This window comes from Aphelocoma coerulescens, chromosome 5 (assembly GCF_041296385.1).
Source record: "Aphelocoma coerulescens isolate FSJ_1873_10779 chromosome 5, UR_Acoe_1.0, whole genome shotgun sequence".
Taxonomy (NCBI): domain Eukaryota; kingdom Metazoa; phylum Chordata; class Aves; order Passeriformes; family Corvidae; genus Aphelocoma; species Aphelocoma coerulescens.
Window position 1 is genome coordinate 33455559 of NC_091019.1, and position 18863 is coordinate 33474421.

General features: G+C 47.5%; 1 long non-coding RNA gene across 1 annotated transcript; it reads left to right on the forward strand.

Moving 5' to 3' along the window:
* Positions 1–13488: 13488 nt before the first annotated feature.
* On the forward strand, positions 13489–16548 carry LOC138110794 (uncharacterized). Its single transcript, XR_011151063.1, has 2 exons — positions 13489–14426; positions 15409–16548. It is a non-coding gene; the product is annotated as an uncharacterized lncRNA (long non-coding RNA).
* Positions 16549–18863: the final 2315 nt, after the last annotated feature.

Sequence of the window (18863 nt, forward strand, 5' to 3'; positions counted from 1 at the left end):
CATCACACATCTCTTGAATTATATATGAACAGCTGATTGGACGTAGCATATCTGTGTAACCACAGCATTATCCACCTGCCTATGGGCTGCCGGCTGGGCCAGATGGGAAACGTCCACTCCTGCACAGCCCAGCTGCCGTCTGTCTTCCTCTTGTGTCAGAGATCCCAGCTGCTGCCATGCTGGGGTGGCCTCCATCCCAGCAGAGGTGCTACAGAAGGGGGAAAAGCTCAGGTATGAATATCCCACAGGGATACAAGTGTTTCCATCTCTCCGTCCTGCCCTGGTCAGCTTCCCCTGGTGTTTAGTACCACACTGGCCCTGGGGGACAGGTGGCACTCCCAGAGCATCAGGGGGCTGCAGCATGGTAGGTCTTGGACCACAGTGGTCACAGGTAGCTGACTCCCCCATTGAGGGGGCCTGGCTGAGGCCTGCTGAGAAGCTGCTGCTTGTGCTTTTACGCAGCTGTTGTAGTAGAAGGGGGAGAGGGCTGGACCACCAGCATGACGAATTGGTAGCAGGGTGGGTGCAACCACACCTGTGCTCAGCACTGGATGAACAGTGATGGTCCCCTCCAACCCTTGGGTGGGCAGGATTGGGGCTCCTGTCCCCAACACCTGCACTGGCGTTTGGGTGGGTGTGACCCTCTCACCCCAGGCACTCTACAGCCAGTGACACAGTGCCATCCACCACAGCCAACTGGGAGCAGCGGGCTCTGTGCTCAGGCTGCTTGGGAAATAAATCATTGCTGGCTGAGGTTTGAGCCTGGTGTCTTTAGAAGGGGGTTTGTGGAGAAGCAAGGCAGAGGTGGACTCATGGAAGTGGACTCTGGGCAACAAATGTGGTCACAGTCCAAGCCCCTTTCCTCACCTGTCTGCAGTGGACACAGTCAAAAACCACCAAATCTCCTAGATCTCATAGAGATCTCCTCTACCTTTATTCCTTGAAGAGCTGCTTGCAAGTCCATAAAGTATGTGCAGGACTGGGGCTGCCCAACCTACCTGCAGGGCTGGTGCCCTCAGCTGTGCAGCCTCACTCCAGCTCCCTGTGTGCTCAGACAGAGCACATTTTCAGCAGACAGCCTCAGCACCCCCTTCCCAAGCAGGGGGCTCTTCCTTACTAGTCCCCAGCCCTGGGGAACTGACCCAGTTTGACCCCAGTTCTCTGTTTATTTCAAGTTTTATAGCTTTAGAAAAATTCTTGTCTGATGATCTAGATCTACTTACACCCCACTGCTGTGTAGCAACATTCCACCAGTGCTAAGCAATATTTCATTCAGGGACTAAATTTGCTGTCTGAGTTCAGAAGCTCTTCATCACTGTGGGAGCAGATCTCTCAAAATCTCTCTCAAATATTTATCTGTTGCATCATGTCCAGAAAATTACAATCTGGACCTCTTTTTGGACTAGAGAACTGTGAAAACCGCTGCCTGTTTGCCTGGGCCTCTTCTCTACATGGGGCTGAACTCTCTATCCATAGCCCTGGGAGCCATGGAAAGTCTGGATAATGGTGATGATGGCAAAGAGTTACAGCTTTGTAAACAAGGACATGCAGGGAAACCAGTTAAAGATAGTTCTATAAATCTGCTAGGAAGAGGGAGGGATTGGGGTCCTGGGGCCTTCCCAAGCCAGCTGCTGTGGTTGTTCCCATCTCTGATTGGTTATGCAGGTACTTTGATGTCTGACCTCAGTCTCTGCTGGACAAAGGTCTACAGCGCTGGGCTAAGAAGGATCTTTCCTTCGGTAGGAGGGGAAAGAATGAAGTCTGGAACTGGTAACATTGACAAGAAGATTGAATACAGCACAGGTCATGGTAGCTTGAGCTTCAGGGTTTATGAGATTCAGGAAACCTCACAGAAGACCGACTTACTACAGTATGTGACAGTTTCTCATCTGCCTGTCTACACAGTTCTCCACTTCCCTCTGAACTGCCGTGCTGGGGTGGCTGCCAGACAAGGTAGATTTCAGGCTTCAATCAACATGGCAATTCCCTTGTCCCTTCTGCTAATGATTTTCCACAGCCTTCCTACCTCCCTGGCTATCAGCCTTGTCAAGGAAGATAAGCTAGATAATCTGCAAGGACCGAGCATCCATTCTCTTGTTGTTGGTCCTCCCCCACCTCTGCCATCCTGGCTCCTCAGTGAGCTGGCACCAATGAAGTCTGAACTTCGACAGTTTCCTGCCTAAAAGGAAAATATCTTTCTCCACAACCAGCTCTGACACCTCTTGTCAGCAGCAATTTCAAATTCACCAGGGAACACGAATTAAAAAAGCCCACACCTAAACTGCAGCCCTGTTTCACATGGTCTTGTGCAGGGACAAGTCCCTGGGGATGGAGCTGGAGGAGAGCAGTGTGTGCCCCCGTGGGGTGGCTGTGTGGCTGCTGCTCCCACAGTCTCCCTGCAGGAATGCAGGCAGGCACATCCTCCTGCACTGCCTGGACTCTGGCCGGGGCGAGCTGCCAGCTGGTTCCGCAGTCTCCCTCAGCTGAAAGGGCCGGAGAAGACCTCAGAGGATCTCTGTGGCTTGTGCCTGAAAGCTTTGTCTCTATCTGATGTTGCCTCCTAATAGAATTTGACTGGTAGATATTGGCTAGCGTGCATGGGGTGAGAGCATTTTTAAATGGGCGTTGAAAACTCTTTTGTGGAGAATTTCCAGCCGGCTTATTGCTCCAGGTGGGAGAAGCCTGGAGGAAAGCCACATGTATGCAACAGTCTAGACATGTTTGATTTCTTTTTGGAATTAAAGAACAGAAGTCCCATAATACGCTCTTTTTTTTTAAGCATTCATACAAGTAGCCAATATAAACAATTCTCTCACTGCCCTGAAATCTGGAGTTGCTCACAGGATGAAGCAGTGACCTACTGAACCTCTGGGAAGAGTAATATTAGCCTCCGTCTGGTGTGCTGCCGCCTTGGCCCGGTGCGCAACCCCGCTGCCCGAGGCCAAGCTCAGGCACTTCGGTGCTGTGTGTCTCCAGGCTGCCCCTGGGGTGCTGCTCCCATCCAAGGAGAGGAGATGCATAACGAGGACACTGAACTCAAGGACCCCCCCATGCTTAGGCACATAACAAAGCCCCTGCTTCTCATATACAGCAGGTTCCCCAGTTTTGCTTCAATCCACCTGGAGGGCTAAGCTACCAAGGCTTTGTGTCCTGGGAGCTGGAACTGGCATTAAATCCCATGTGTTGAACGCAGAGAACATTTTTCCATCACACCCGAGAGCTGCTGCTCATGATGGATTTTGAAGTGCCTACAGACACATGTTCAGGGCATCAAGCCTCTAGGCTGACTCACAAGCAGATGACTGCCACCTGAACTGGGGTCACTTCTGAGGTTGCCAGTGCCCTCTCTGCAGATTGACTTTCACGTACAAGTGATGGAGTTTCTTGTCACAACGTGAAATATTAGGATAAGCGTCAAGGAGGCTGGGTAATTATTGCACTTGCAATCAAGCAAGAACGAGGGCTGCGTGTTCTTCTCAAGCTGCTGGTGATGCTGCTCCTTTGGGCTTCCCTAAGCCTTCTGTCTACTATAGTTTTGCCTGGAGTTCTGATACTGTCACTTCTCTAGCTTGTTTTATACAAATGGATTTTTCTTTTCTGTATTTTCTATGCCTTTAACTTTGGTTCTGCCTACACACTCGTGGTTGGAATTGCATTGAAGAGGCACACAACAAAGAACGTTGTGAAGCAGCTACCCATATATCCTGCTCAGTTTCAAATGCAGTGGAGGAGATGACACCTGCCCAGGTTGGACTCCTGAGCATGGAAATAGCTCAAAAACTGACAAAATCATATTGACTGAAAAGATCTGCTCAGGAGCCAGCCTCTCTGACAGCATGAACAGCCAAGAATGGTGTCTCCATATTTTCTCTCTAGTGGTAGGATGAGTGTCAGGGACATAAGAAATAATTAAATGTGAGGAAGGGATTGTTGCCTTTCAGCTGAGCTCTTGTCCTTGCCTTTTAGGACTTCAAGATAAAGAACTGGCATTCGGATCTAATCAGGACTTAGAGAAGCAGACAAGCTGATAATGTTTCAAGGCTTCAAGCCCTATGGATTCATTTTGGTTTAATCCCTGTGTTGTTAATTTTACTTCCCCAAGCTGTTTTGCAGGCTCCTATTGCAGTTTTATTCTTCTCCATGTCCCACCTCAAGCATACCTGGTGCTGGTTCTGGTGGGTTGCTTTGCAAAGGTGCTGCATCCCACCACAAGCTTCTGGGTTGATTGACTCCCCTGTGCCCCATGAGCTTAGGAAGGCAGCTCGGGATCCCCTAGACCAAAGGTGCAACCCCAAAAAGAGCAGTTGCTGCAGTTATCATGGCTGAAAATTCCTTGGGTATCTCTCTCTGTGCTTTGTTTCCTGCCTTGCTCTGGCAAAGCTCCCCATTTCCATGGTGATGATTTATTCCTCTAAATAGTTTCTATTCAAGAACAATATAATGGGTCCTTCTCTGTTGTTGGTTTAATTAAAAATAACCTACTCTTCTCTTGGCATTAGTCTTGGCTGAAGCAGTTGGAGTTGGACACTGACCTCCAACTTCTCTGATCTGGCCTTGCTCCCACCCGGAGATGACCTTTCTGCCTCCCTGCCACTCAGTGTAACCCTTGAGGACTGTCCTACTGCTCCTGACCTGTCCTACTGAGAAATCTCACATGAGTGGAGCTAAAAGGAAAATGCAGAGAGGAGGAGAGAGCAGCTGAGCTCTTGCAGAACAGCACCACACAGTCCCACATCTGTCCAGGAGTGAAGAGGAGCATGACACACTGGGCAGCTCTGCTCTTGAACTTTCCTTTCCATGAGCCAGGAGGCTTGTGATAAATAGGAAAACTTGTGAGAACAGCATGGCCTGTGATGAAATGGCCTGAAGTGCATCACTCATCATCACAGCCTGGATTTTAAATGGGCTGCCAAAGAGGGAGCCTTTCCCCTCCTCCCTAGGACTTGGCTTCCAAAACAGTTATTTTTTTACTATGAGTGGAACAAAGACTTGTAGCCTCAAAACTGGAAACAAAAATGAAAGAAAATTAAAAGGCTGAACTGCATATTTTGTAAATCTTAAAGTGTCCATTTTATTGCATAGAAGTCTGAATAGGCAGCCTGGTCTCCATACAACAGGTGCCATTTAGTATTTCTTGGGACACTTCCTTCTTGCTTTGCATAATGAAAGAGACAGAGCATCTGGTTTCTCTGCCTCATTTTAAATGCCAGTGCTTATTTTGTTAATACATTTACATTCCAATTTTATTCACATGTAGTAAAAAGGAAATGCTTTGAGGTTCTTCTACATAGAAGCACATTAACATGCTTGATTTTTAGGCATCAGTAGCAGACATACTCAGAGCCGGGAGTTCAACCATGGAGTGAGGAGAACGGACTTTGGGGCATTGAATTCCCATCTATGAAAGCAGTTCCTGAATCAATGAAGACATTTTCTAACTTGTTCTGTTAAATGCAGCCAGCACTGGCTTATGCTGGGAGACGGATGAAAATCTGTCCACAAAAAAGTATGGAATATAACCTTCCAAATGGTTTTTGCTCTGGCGCATAGAACAGCATCCCAGGAATGCCAGGTTGCTGGCTAATCCAGAAGGGCAGGTACCAGGTACATTTCCTTCTGCAATACTCAGGCTGCGAAATCTTTTAAAGCAGTTGCAGCACCTTTTGAACACGCAGTGGAACTCATCCTTATAAGGTGAGAATGCTCCGTGTTCTGCTGTTAGAAGATAGGAATGTGAGCTCGGCAATGATTGCTTCACGTGAGCCCTTTATCTGAGAAACTGGTGATAAAACTGAAGAAGTTCACGTGACACAAGAAGAATTTCTCCCTTATCTAAAGGAAGCCGGAGATGTCAAGTCAGAGGTACAATACACAGGATGAGTTACGAGGAGGAAATGATGTAAAGGGGCCAGACAGTTTGGAAATCTGCCTGCTTGCTTGTGTCCTATTTTGTGCCTTAGAGGATTATACTGACATCAATACAATATTGATTTTAAAAATCACTGACTGGAAGCTTGAATCTGTTGGCTGTATGACAAAATGGCAAAATCCAAAGTCTTTAGGACCCTCAAGTGTTCCATCTCAATTTTTGACCTCTCTTTGACATTGAACTGGGAGAAAGCAAGGGAGGATTTTGAGATAAGCCTTTCAATCTATCAGTTATTTGTCATTTCCCTCATACAATTTTTTCTGAAAGTAGCAGCCTCTATGCCTCTGAAAGTACAGTGGGGGAAGATGCTGTGCTATCAAAACAGTTCATTTGCCTCTTACCAGACACCCACAAAGTTTGCCCGGAAGAGATTTTTCAATCATTTAAACCTTTGTTTTAAGATGGCTTGTCTCCCTTAAAAGCAAAGAGGAAAATGCTACTTCTTGGTATAGAACATAGGCATGCCAAGTGTTAAATTCCAGCTATTTCCTCCATACACTTTCCAAAGCCTGGCTAGAAACATCTTGTCCCATTTTAAGAAGCCTGTGTGGTCCTCAGCTTCTCTTGACATGTCACTTTAGGTAGTGTGTCTCTGCATGCTCCCTGGTTAATCTTGCCATCAAAACCCTCTTGCTTCCATCCCTCATGCCACTGCTTCTGCCTATTTTGTGTTTCACCTCTTTACAGCCTCTCCTTCCCCATGTTTCCTTTTGCCTGGTCTCAGTGCTTAGCTGAAATGCTGCTTTTCAGCACAGTGTGATGGAAAGCCAGACATCAATCATCCCTTGTCTAGTCCATGGACTCCAGAAAAAGCAGTTACAAGGCTCCTGGTGAAACCAGAGGGCTGTGAGGGAAGGGCTACATGCTCACCTGGACCCCAGGAAGCATGGACCCAGCACACTTTCTGTTTGGCCAGGATATCTCAAAGCAAAACTCAGGTACCACAAGAAGAGGTCACGACCAGAACTGTAGTTGCAGTGCTGTGAGGCCATGCTATGCCATTCAGACATGGTTTTTTATTGAGAAGCCTCATCCTTCATGAGGAGCTCAGATGAGGTTTTTTTAACGAATAGCCCTGGGTTATTTTTATCAAAGACAATGTGGTCACTAGAAGTAGCATAATGGAGCTCAGCATGATTTACTTTTTTCCAGGACAATGGCCATTGTTCTGGTGGAGCTAAGGACAGTCTGGGCTCTTACCAATTGCCATTTTCATACAAACCAGGGCAAAAAGCAAAACAGAACCTGACTCATCAGCTGGGCAGAGCTGCAGTGGTTTCTCTATTGCTGGTGTAACTAAAATGTGGTAAAAATACAATCCAGTCTCTCAAGCCAGCAGATAGGATGAAAAAGAGAGTGTTAGTGAAATCCTGCTTTTTTTGGCCTGAGTAGCCTCATGAAAACTGGCCCTGCTCTGAGCTGGCAGCTGGACCAGCTGTCCTCCCGGGGCCCCTTCCAAAGTGGATTTCCCGACGGTACTCAAGAATGACAGACTTCTACTGGCCTGCACAAAAATTTGCCTTGAACTTCCACAAACAGTAAACCAGAGTGAAATTCAAGATCCTAATTCCATTCTGAATTAAAAGCCCAGGGCCCAATGTGGTTTTCTGGTTTTGTTTTTCATCAAGCCCAGGGTATCCCCTGGTGGGGGCTCCCCAGCAGCCAATCCCCTGCCTAGCAGTTCAGGGAGTGCCTCCCACCCAGCAATCCATGCATGTACATGCCCTCCCTGAGGGCTACACCCTGCAGTGGTAGCTCTTTCCAAGACTCCCATTCAAGCTGGAAGGAGTGAGAGATGTGTCTGCAGCTATACATTAAAATGCAAGGCCTGAATTTTTCTCAGTGGGACTACACATAGACTGAATACTGTTTCTGCTCTTCCAGGGAAGCTGGAAGACAGATACTGGCCCTGTTCCTTCTTCAGAGCATCCATCCCAGGCTCATCTGAAAATGGCGACCTACACTGGGACCAGGCTGGTCTGAATGTGCCTAATAAAAGGGGATGGTACCAATGTGAAAGGGTGCTCACAACATGCAGCTCTGGGCTGTGCTCAGGGGAAACACCCGCATCAACAGTGACCATGGGGGGCTGGAGGTCTCTGGCTTGTGCAGGCAGAGACCAGAGGGAAACAGAAATGCTGTCAGGAAGGATGAGTTTGCTCCAAGGAGATTGGTATGTCTGCTGAACCAGACTGGAGAACAGTGTCAGGAATTTTTCACTCATTTGCACCCATCTCTAATTTCTTCCACCAACGCTCTGGCAGAACTGAAGTCTATTGATGTTTAAAAAGCTCTTGGAGCTGGTTTTTTCTCTCAGGGTGTTTTAGATGTATGCAATACATTGTGACTATGCTCCCAGAAACCTGTTGGATGGGCTAGATTTTGTAAATATGAATGTTAAGTCACAGATAAATGAACAAAGCAGATAAGCAGGTACAAGAGAAAATGCTGCTGTAAATCCAAGGTGTGCCTCTTCCATAGCTTTATTTGGGAATCAGGAAGAAACCAGCACTCAGTCCTGTTCAAGGTAATGGTAGTTTTGTTATTGGGCATACACAATTTGGATTGGGCCCAGACCCTTTTTCTTCCTCCTTTTTTAATTGCTCTTGCCATAATTACCACTATTGTTGTAGGTAGTTGGTTTTTTCCCCTTATGTGCAAAAGCTATGATGCAAATGGGAGTCACTCCCAGAGAGTGCCCAAGGGCTTGGATGCAACTGCCCTGAGACATATCATGCTGAAAAATAATAAGGGTCAGGGGACTCATTCCAAACCAGACGGCATTGGCAAACAGGCTGTGCCATCACTGTGCTCCAAAAGAAGTACCAGAGCCATGAGCCTTGGTCATGCCTCAAAAAAATCTGTGTAGCTGAGCTGGGACTCACCTCTCCTCTGTGGTGGTCATACAGGAGTGGTTGGACTTTTTCTCCCCAGAGCTATTTGAAAGTCCTGGGCAAACAGGGAAACTGGCCCTGGACAGGAAACAGCAATTGCACAGTGCTGACAAATGTCCAGAGACAATAAAGCACAAAAGCATGGAGAAAATGGGAAGCCTTGTGCTCTCCACTTCACTTTTCATGTGTAGGGATCTCAGGTACCAATCACAAAGAGACCAGACATCTGCAGACAACCCCGTGATATTTAAATTTATTTTTAGCTGCGGCAATGTAAATTTGTGGCTAATGTGATGGTTTAACAAACAGAACCAGAAAGGAGTGAAGTTATTTATGTCTTTCAGCAAGACTCACACAGCCTGTTCAGCAGCTCTACAGCCCCAGCCTAAGCCCCTGGGCAGAGGGCATGTGCACAGAGATGACACAATGCTGTGAGCTCTGCTCAGCTTTACTACTACCAGACACTATTCGACCATGTTATAAAGTGGTATTCCAGTAACCTTAGGCTCATACACTCTCTGCTTTCCTCTCACTAAAGTGGGAGTGCTATGGTGCTAAACTGAACTCAGCACAAGGGAGGGCAAAATGGAGCTTTACTTGAGTCAGGTGATGAAGAAGAACTTACATTTATTTTCTACAATGTCAATTGTGTACTTTTTGCATTGTCTGTCCTTCAAAGAATGACAGTTTAGGGACTCAGGGGGATGAAGGGGGATGTTTGGTTACTTTTTTTTGCCTTAGCAGAAAATCATCCTTGAATAGATATCCCAGAAACATTATTAACCCCAAAGCAGTATGTTCCAGAAATTATGAGTATGTGAACAGAGTCTATGCACACATATGATGAAAATTATTTCCAAATTTTGTCTTCTGTCCTGTCACAGGACACCTCAATAAGGTGCTGTCAGGACAGGACTTAACCATAAATTTTCAACAAACCCCCTTAATCAACCAAGTTGACATACATTTGTGTAGTTCTAGGCATGAATTTGGCACTGCCTTGGCAAAGGTTTGCAAAACTGTAATTTGCATGTAAGTTCCCTTGTGTTCTTCATCAAATATTCACACCTTTTTGGTTTTGATTTCCATTATTCTTCAGGGTACCACATACTTGAGGTACCTGAGATGCACGTAGGTACTATTGGGTCTGAAAGAAATAGGGATTAAAATAGGCTTCATTAGCTGTGGGTAGAGCTCTATTAGCAGGGAACTAGAAATGTTTCTCATAGAGCATATTTCTGGCTCTATACCTGAGATGGCTGTGACCATTAGTACTGTGCATATCAGTAGTTGTAATGATTTGTAGTAGAAAATAATATATTTCACTGTATTTCCCATACAAATATTATCAGTTCATTTCACACAATTGGCAGCTCTCTTAATTTTTTCACATTTTCCCCTTCAGAAAATACTTACCATTCAAAAAGGAGCAAACCACCTTTATACACAGACAGGTAGACTATGCCACGAGGGTTTTTCTTTCATGTGGGTGTTGCTATAAAGGAAGATTATAATCTAGGGCTCTTGCCTGTGGGTTATCTTGCAAATTGTCTAAGTTCATTTATGAAAGTGTAGGATATGGAATGGGACTTCATAAGAAATAACCAGGATATTTCACAAAATCTCAGTATCTTGGCATTTCCAGTTCCTAGTCTGCTAGACTGCAGTGCTGTGAGCAGTGTGGCCCAGAGATGTCAGGTGTCAGAGGGGTGTTCAGAGGAACAGGACAGTGCCAAAACCTCAGCCCCAGAGCTGCCAAGTCTTATAGTAAGACCAGGTCACTTTCTTTTCCCCCCAGACTTTTGTTTTCATCACTACTTTTCAAAGTCCTGGCTGATGCAGTACCTGAAAGACGGGGTTTTTTTTCAGCCCAACCTTACAAGAGAGAGTAAAAAGCACCTGTTGCTCTTTACCACAACAGTACAAGGAAGTTTTCTGACGTTCATGCTTCATTAGCTCAGCTTCTCCAGCCATAACCATTTGGGTACAATGTGCATAACCTGCACAGTGATTATGGCAAGACAAAAATCCTTGATGATTTTTTCTGCCCTGTGGTCCATGCACTGCTACCAAAGGTGGGAGACTTTCTGCTGTCCCTGACTATAATTCTATTTCCCAATACTTGCAACATCAGATATCACAGGAATTACTGCAATAAAAAAATACCCTGTGAGATTATGTAATTTTTTTTTAAATTAAGAGATTAAGTAATCGAGAGAAAGAGTCCAGCACACTGACCTTGTGGCTCATTCTCATCATCTCTCTTTTCCCCAGATGGGGATGTCCTTACTTCTTGTCCAACAACTTTGAGGCAGTGGTGACTGCTTGGGATCACCTTCTCAGAGCTGTGGGTATAAGCAAGATATATCAGGCTGCATATCACCAAAATTCTAGGATGGAGAAGGAGACCATGGTAACAAGCATCTTAGCTGGAGAAATGGCCTTCACTGAGTGGAAAAATGCTGGATGCACAACAGCTACACGGCTGCTTCTGCAGGTGATACTGGCTCTGTTCTTCCAAATGACAGCTGGCTGACACCTCTCTTTGTAAGGTTCATTCCTCTGGAAGATATGACTGCCATGAGATAGCATATTGCAACTTGGGATGGGGAGATAACACTTCAGCCTTTAGCCTTTCTCTCACAATTTTCATGAAAATGGATTCCAACTCTCCTCTGCAGATTGAAGAAAAGCAGGTGTTTGCCATCTAGTGTGTTTTGAGCCAAGGCTTGTGTGGGACAGATGAGATAGGGCCAGTGATTCAGTGTCAGAGGAGACATACTACGCACATGCCGGGGCTACAACAACCTCTTCCCAAGTGGGTCCAAGCAGGAGTAGGCCCCACTGTGTCAGCCCCAAGGCCAGAACCATTCTGCCTATGATGAGGCTCCTACTTCATCCCCAAAGCTGCCAAGCTCTCCTACAGCACTGCTTTCATTAAATATATAGGGTCAGGGGCCAGGCTGCTGTTGCCATGCAGGCTGCCTCCCAGCCAGCTGAGAGTGCTGAAACCCCATCTACTACTGCCCTGTGAAGGGGATGGGGTAGGGATGTTCAGGGTATTTTTGGCCAGGAACATTGATGGTGAGTTTGCTGCTGGCCAGAACACAAGAAAAAAAACACAGGTTCCTTTATGTTAACAAGTGGCTCTCCTTTTTCAGCGGGTAAGACCAAGGGGAGCTGTAAGGGCAGCTTTCCAGAGAGGACAGCACCACAGCTTTCTGCCTGTGTCCCGGAGGGCAATATACAGCAGCACATCTTTACCTAGACAGTTATTTAAACAGCGCACATGTCAAGCAATGAGCCCAGCCCCAAATTCCCCACTCGGTGTTTCTTCCTCTTGCACCCGGTTGGGGCTCGGCCCTCCGTTTCACAGCTTAGGTTCCAAGGGCCTCCGCTCTGGCTCAGGAGGGAGAGCCGGGCGCTGCAGCGGGAGTGGGAGGAGCTGCCCCGGGGAGCCAGCACCCCGCTGGCGGCGGAGCCGGGGACCCTCCGCCGGCGGGACGGCATCGCCCCCGCTGCCGCTCCTTACAAGGCTGGAAGGGTTCCACCTTTCCTGCAGGGGGGCGAGCCGGCCTGCGGGAAGCAGCCTGACCGTAGATGGCTGTGGAAACCTTCAAGCTCCCGGCCGGGCCCCGTGAGGCCAGGCACAGCCCAGGGTAGGAAAACCTAGAGGGAGACGTGGCATGGCCCACCAGGGACTCTCGGCTTTTGTCCCTACACCAAGCACCAGACACCGCTGGGGTCGGGGAGAGACAGAGTGATCCGAGGGGAGTCCAGTCCACCAGTGCTGCCGTGATCCAGCTTGTGTGCATCACTCATCCAGGAGACCCGGTCAGGGTCACTGACTGCCGGGCTGGACAGCAGCCACACTAAACCCTGCTTAAAGCTGTCATGTAAAAAGCCTGCAGTTTGGTTCCCAGGCATCCCACGTGGAAATGCATCTGTCCTTCCTGGGACAGGAGCAACTACAGGGAAGGCCTCTGCTTGATGCCTGCCTTGCAAAAAAAAAAAACTAAATAAATAATATTTTTTAAAAGTCAGGAAAGAAACCTGTACCAATCCACTGGGGTTAATTTGTTGGTCCAACAAAAGACATAAGAGACTGATGTCTTGACATGTGGGCTTCAGGCTTAAGGTGAGGTCTGCTCCACCACTCTATATTATTTATTACTCCTCAGCCACTTTATCTCCCTCTCTGCTATTGAAGATATAGCTTAGGCTTTCTCAAAGGAAAAAAAATAATTAAAAAGCAGAATATATAAATGGAGAGCAGGATGCCCTGGAAAGAGCTCCTAGAGATGGGAGAAGACCTATTTATGGGATAAACTCTAAATGGTAAAGATGACCTTTGGCCCTGACTGCTGGGCTACAGCCACAGGGAGCACAGGTGGAACATGTACACAGGCAGCAGCCCAGCCTGAATGAGGCGGTGGCTGGGCTGTCCCGGGAGCCTCCTTCCCTTGGTCTCAAAGTGCCACTGTCTGCATTTCTTACATCCCTCTTTACTTGCTGTGTATCAAAGCTAATTTTATGAGAGGCTTGGAGGGAAGGCACAAGCAGGTAGTCATGGCTCAGAGAGTCAAAGCACTGCAGGGGAGCCCAGGGCTTGCACAGCTGGTTTGGAGCCTCCTCTTAAAGAAGAGATTAAAGGAAGCTGGGGAGAGCAGCTTACTTAGTTTGCCTGCTGAGCAGCTGCCCTTGCTGTATGCTGTTGGTGCTGCCCAGCGGCATCGTCCTTGCTTGTCTTACAGCACTGGACATACTGCTCTACAAGTGTCGCCTTCCTCAAAGTGAAACCACTGCAAATATAAAGTTATGAGGTTCTCTGCTGCTTTCCAAATAAGAAGCTTTCTGATACAAGAGGTAACTTTGCACTGCGCAGTTTGATTTCCAGTAGCTGTGCAGATTTGCTCCCACTGTACAGAGAAGAAACAGCCAGGAAAATGAGCTAGTTAGGAGACAAGAATAATGAACACAAGATGATTTTCTGTACAAAGGCATGCATAACCCATAGCTGCTTCTATGCAGTAGTTTTTGCTTGCAGAGTGCAGAAGCTTAACCTGTTCTGCAGAGACAGGCAGGCTGCCAGCCACCCAGGTGCTCCTTGAACCCTCCAGAGAAGTGGGGTGAAGGAACTTCTTCAAAAAAAGCCCATAGCCATACCTCTTTGTACAATGCATAGCTTTAGGCTCCAGGAAGTGTATTTTGGGAAGGCAAGCTAATGGAGCAGTGACTTTAGGCTCAGCATGTGGGTCCTGCTCCAATTCTGAGAAAAGTCTGAATTTGGATCCCAGCCTCACTGACTCAGTATCGTGTTCCCCACTTACTGCTGGACCACTGTGTGCTGAGAACAAGCTGACAAGCCTGGAAGGCTCTTGGTATGTTTTTCAGCTGTACAAATTACTTTTCTAAAGGGAGTGAGCTCTTCCTCCACACCACACTGTGCTAAGCTCTGCCACCTCTGCTGCTGGTGGAGGCAGGTGGCTTGGAATCGTACAGAAGAAACTGAAAATCTCAGGTGTTTCTCCCAGGACAGCCTTAGGAGCACTAGATGATACTACAGGAGCCTTGATTAGCATCCTGAAGACCACAGATAACAGGTGAGAATCGTCCAACTCCCTTTACACTTAGTTTTTGTTTAAAGCATTTTAGAGCATTCATGTCCTGATGATGCACTATGATGAGGGCAGGCCTCTCTAGAATCACATGGATCTGCATTTTCTTAGCCCTTTATGAACTATCTGTCATTGTGGCTCCATACCCAAGCATGGCTTGTGAATACAGTTTGCAGTTTGATGACACTGTGACCTATCTAACTGTTGAAATAAACAATTGATGCTAAAAGCATGAGGAGATGGAGAGGCTATTAGAGGTGCATTTAGAAGCCAAAACCAGGACTGAAGCATCTCCTGTCAGCATTTGGAGTACTGATGGTGAGTTTTGATGGTAGCTGTAACACAGAGAACTGCCACTTCCTTTATGAGGCAGCTGGAAGTGGATTTAAAGCAGTTTTTGTCCATGTAAGTGTATATAAATGTATTTTTTCCCACAGTCCCCTTCACCTTACCTCTCTCAGCTGAGTCAAGTTCCTGCAGCAGTTGTTCTGCAGTGTGCTTTACACATGGGTGTCTGATGAGACTGTCTAGGTCAGGTTCCGTATGTCTGATTTTACATTTTTATGTCCCTACAGTTGTAAATACTTTTCTTCAATCATTAGTCTCTTTACAGTCATGTATCTTCAAGGTACTGTCTTACCCTCTGAAGCTGACAGTATTGCACAGTATGAAACCCAGTTGGAGGGGATCACACAAGGTGACACAGGGTTCATCTTCCAAGCTCATGGCGGGGTTGATTGTCCCTAAAGTTCGGCCTTTCTTATAACTGTCCTACTTGTTCTTTAAAATCTCCAGCAGTGGAAATTCAGCAGCTTCCTTTGGTGGCCTCCTCAAGTGCTTTGCTATCCTGACCATTTCCAGATTCCCCAGTGGCCATGGCAAATGGTGTAATGTGTTACTTTTTGCAGTAAACTTTTATGTATTTGAGGACTGGTACTGTGTCTCACTTAAATTTTTTCTTTCCTAGACTAAACAAAGCCTGTTTCTTCCAGTCTCCTCTCAAAGGTTGGGTTTTCTAGACCTCCGAGCCTTCTTGTTACTTCTCCTTTGGACTCTCTCCAGCTGATGTGTATCTGTCTTAAAAACTCGCACCCAGAGCCAGACAGAAGACTCCATCCACAGCCTTACAAATGCTGAGGGGGACAGAAGGCTTGCTTCTCATGTTCTACAAATGACACTGCTTTGTGCACGCACTTCTGGGCATGGATTTCCTGGGGAAAGGCCTGAAAGAGCTGCAGCTCTGGCATTACCATCTGCCTGCACAGCATTCATACCTTGCCATGCCGCTGCAATTGCACAGCATTTTTTTTTCAAGCACTGTACTACAAAATAGCAGACTTGCAATTATGGAGAACATCAAAGTGAATGGATTTTAAGTAGAGTTTTTAAGCTGGAGCTAAATAATGGTGCGTCTGAGAGCTCAGTGACTCTCGTATAAAAAAAGATTTTGTGTGAAGGCAAGGGTGGAGCCAGAAAGAGACTAATCCCGGTGCTTGCTTTTCTTCTACCGTGTTGCAGCTGTTCCCTTTCCAGAAAAACTTTGCAACATTTACCTCCAAAGCTTGTCACACTTGTTCCATGGCCAGTTTTGGTGCCTGGGAAGTGAAAGAAGCAACAAATTCTGCCTCTTGCATCTTTAAGCCATGGACACATCATCAGGCAAGCTCTGCTCAGAGAGTGAGAACAAGAGACTCAAACCTAAGTCTCCCTCTTGGTGGCACAAGGAATGAGCCATCCAATATTTCATTTGCAGTGTCCAGAAGTAAGCAGGTTCTTCTGTCTTCCTGCTACCATGTAGAAGGCACTGGTTGGCTTTGCCTTTCAGAGCTCTGCTCATGGAGGTGTGTAGCTTCTGCAGCAGCTGCTGCACCATGGCTTCCCCTGTGCCTCAGGGCAGCCCTGCCTCCCCCAGGAGAGATGGCACTGAGCATGGCCTGGATCAAGCCTTTGGTTTGTACAGGGATACCCAAGTTGTCAGGGATTTGTGCACTTACGGTGTCAAGTTTGAGGTGTGCTCTCTTCTACAGTTTAATCCATTCCCTGTCTCTTGTAGGAACATGGAAAATGCTATTGTCTTAACTTCTCTGGTCCCTGTGTCTCCTTGTTGTTTGGGCCAGACAGGGGTACTGTGTCAGCACTGTGAAATGGAACATCCTTAAAACGCTAACACAGAAAACCAAAAAGACTGAGGAAAAGAAGCCCACAAAGACCTGCCCCTCAGTAAAGGGCAACTTGGAGGCAAAACATGAAAATGAGAAGTACTTACCATGGGTGACTGAAGGTCTCTATGCCCATGTTATAGAATAAGGGTGGTAACCCCCGTGAGGTGGTCATCTCACTGTACAATGTGTTTCATGGGTATCTAATGTGATTCTGTCACTGCCACTGGATGGTTTTACTCCCTATGTCCCTCTGCAGAACCAGCTCAGCAGCTGCCCAAGTTGCTTGGGTTGCATGATGCTCCTGTGCACTTCTGAGCAGCAAACACCTTTCCCTTCAGTGGTAAAGTGAGGGAGAAAAGGGGACGTTATATTATTCTGGATTCCTCAGGTGGAAAGTGTCTTCATAAATGATAAAAACTAGTAGGTACAAAACTTTTAGATATCTTTGTTGTTTCTATCATGTGATCAGGCTGTAGCTGTTGGTTCACAATTTCTTTTACTGGGCATTCATCAAATGGTTGTATGAAATAAAAATTGGCCCTTCCTCTTCAAAATCATGAATGTTACTGTACTTACATATTTAAATAATCTTTATCTTGAGTGATGCATGGTAGAGTGAATACAAGTCTCTGAACGGTGCAGAACTGTTATGATTCTGATAATTATATTTGTGTTTTTGACGTCAGCAAGTGTACATAAGGAGCATCATATGACACATGAAGACAGTGTACAGCACAGAGTACCATTATACCGTACATCTGTCCATTATATGGACAGTTATTTATGCCAAGAAGTGAAAGAATATATCCAATTTCACCTCCAAGGTTGGTTAAGAAGCAAGAAAAAACATTCCCCTTTTTGCAAGTGGAGCTCATTGGTGTAATTCAGGGCTAAATCCAGCTTAATGTGGAACATTTCAGCTCAATTCAACCTGGTGCTTTGCAGCATCTTTCTAAGTCACTCTCAGCGACCCCCTCTCCCACATTCCTGGGCCCCAAACTCTCTGCTTCCTCTGTATTGGACGAATTGGGACACAAGCTCACTCTGCCCTGCACGGTGTTGTAGAACGGCGTTTCCTCGGGCTTCCTCTCACTTTTGTGAGAGATGCCACGGTGCTTCTCAGCGAGACTACTGGGCAAACAAACTGCCGCTGTCCTTTTTCCCCCCTCCACTTGTTCAACTGACGGAAGCCCGTGTCGAGCGTTTGCATGTCGGTACACTCCTTAACACGTTTTGTTTCCCTTCTAGGGAGCTGCTAGATGAGCCAAACGCACATTAGTTTAGCGTTTTCCTGTCAAACAGGATATTTGTGGGCAGACAGCAGCAGGTGTGGCTGGGAGGCCCTGCTGCGGCACTGGATGCCCCACAGCTGCACCTGCTGACTGCGGGTGTGAGGACTCTGGCTGCCAGTGCTGGCAATCCCAGCCTTGACCAGCGGTTACCAGTCAGGAGCAGGATAACACAGCCCTTTCTTTTTGCATCCTAGGTGTGGGCACACCTGCATGACCCCACAAGGAAGCTGTGTTTTGAGTCGGGCAGCAGGACTGTGGGCCTGAGTGAGCGCCCGGGCTGGCAGGATGGGCCACCAGCTGTGCCACAAGGAAACATCCTCACAGTGACAGGATGCACCTGAAGTTGTATCAGGGAAAGTTTATGTTGGGTATTAGGAAAAGGTTCTACAGCCAGAGGGTGGTTGGGCACTGGAACAGACTCCCCAGGAAAGTGGTCACAGCACTAAATCTGACAGAGTTCAAGAAGCATTTGGTCAATGCTCTCAGGCACAGGGTGTGACTCTTGGGGTGTCCTATGCGGGGTCAAGAGTTGGGACTCGATGATCCTTGTGGATCTCTTCCAACTCAAGAGTATTCTGTGATTCTGTGACAAAATGCGGCCCGGATCCGCCCGTGAGGACGCGCCTGGTACAGGCTCCCGCGCCCCGTCTAGCCGCGGAGCGCTTGAAAGACAAATGCCCCGAAAGCGGCGGAGAGCTTCCCCTCACAGCACGGCAGGAGCACGGGGCACCCACGCGCGGCCTCCGCCGCTCGCCGGGGAGGCGCCGGGCGGGGCGCGAGCTGGGCGGGGCTGCTGCAAACCGCCTTATCGCGGCACGCGGATCCGGTGACGGACGGGCGTAGCGGCCAATGAGCGAGGGCTTTCCCTCGGCGGCCCGTGCTCGGCCGCGCGGATCGTGGCCAATGAGAGGCGCGGAGGCGGGCGATGGGCGGGGCGTCCCGCCCCCGTGTGCTGCGCGCGGCCGAGG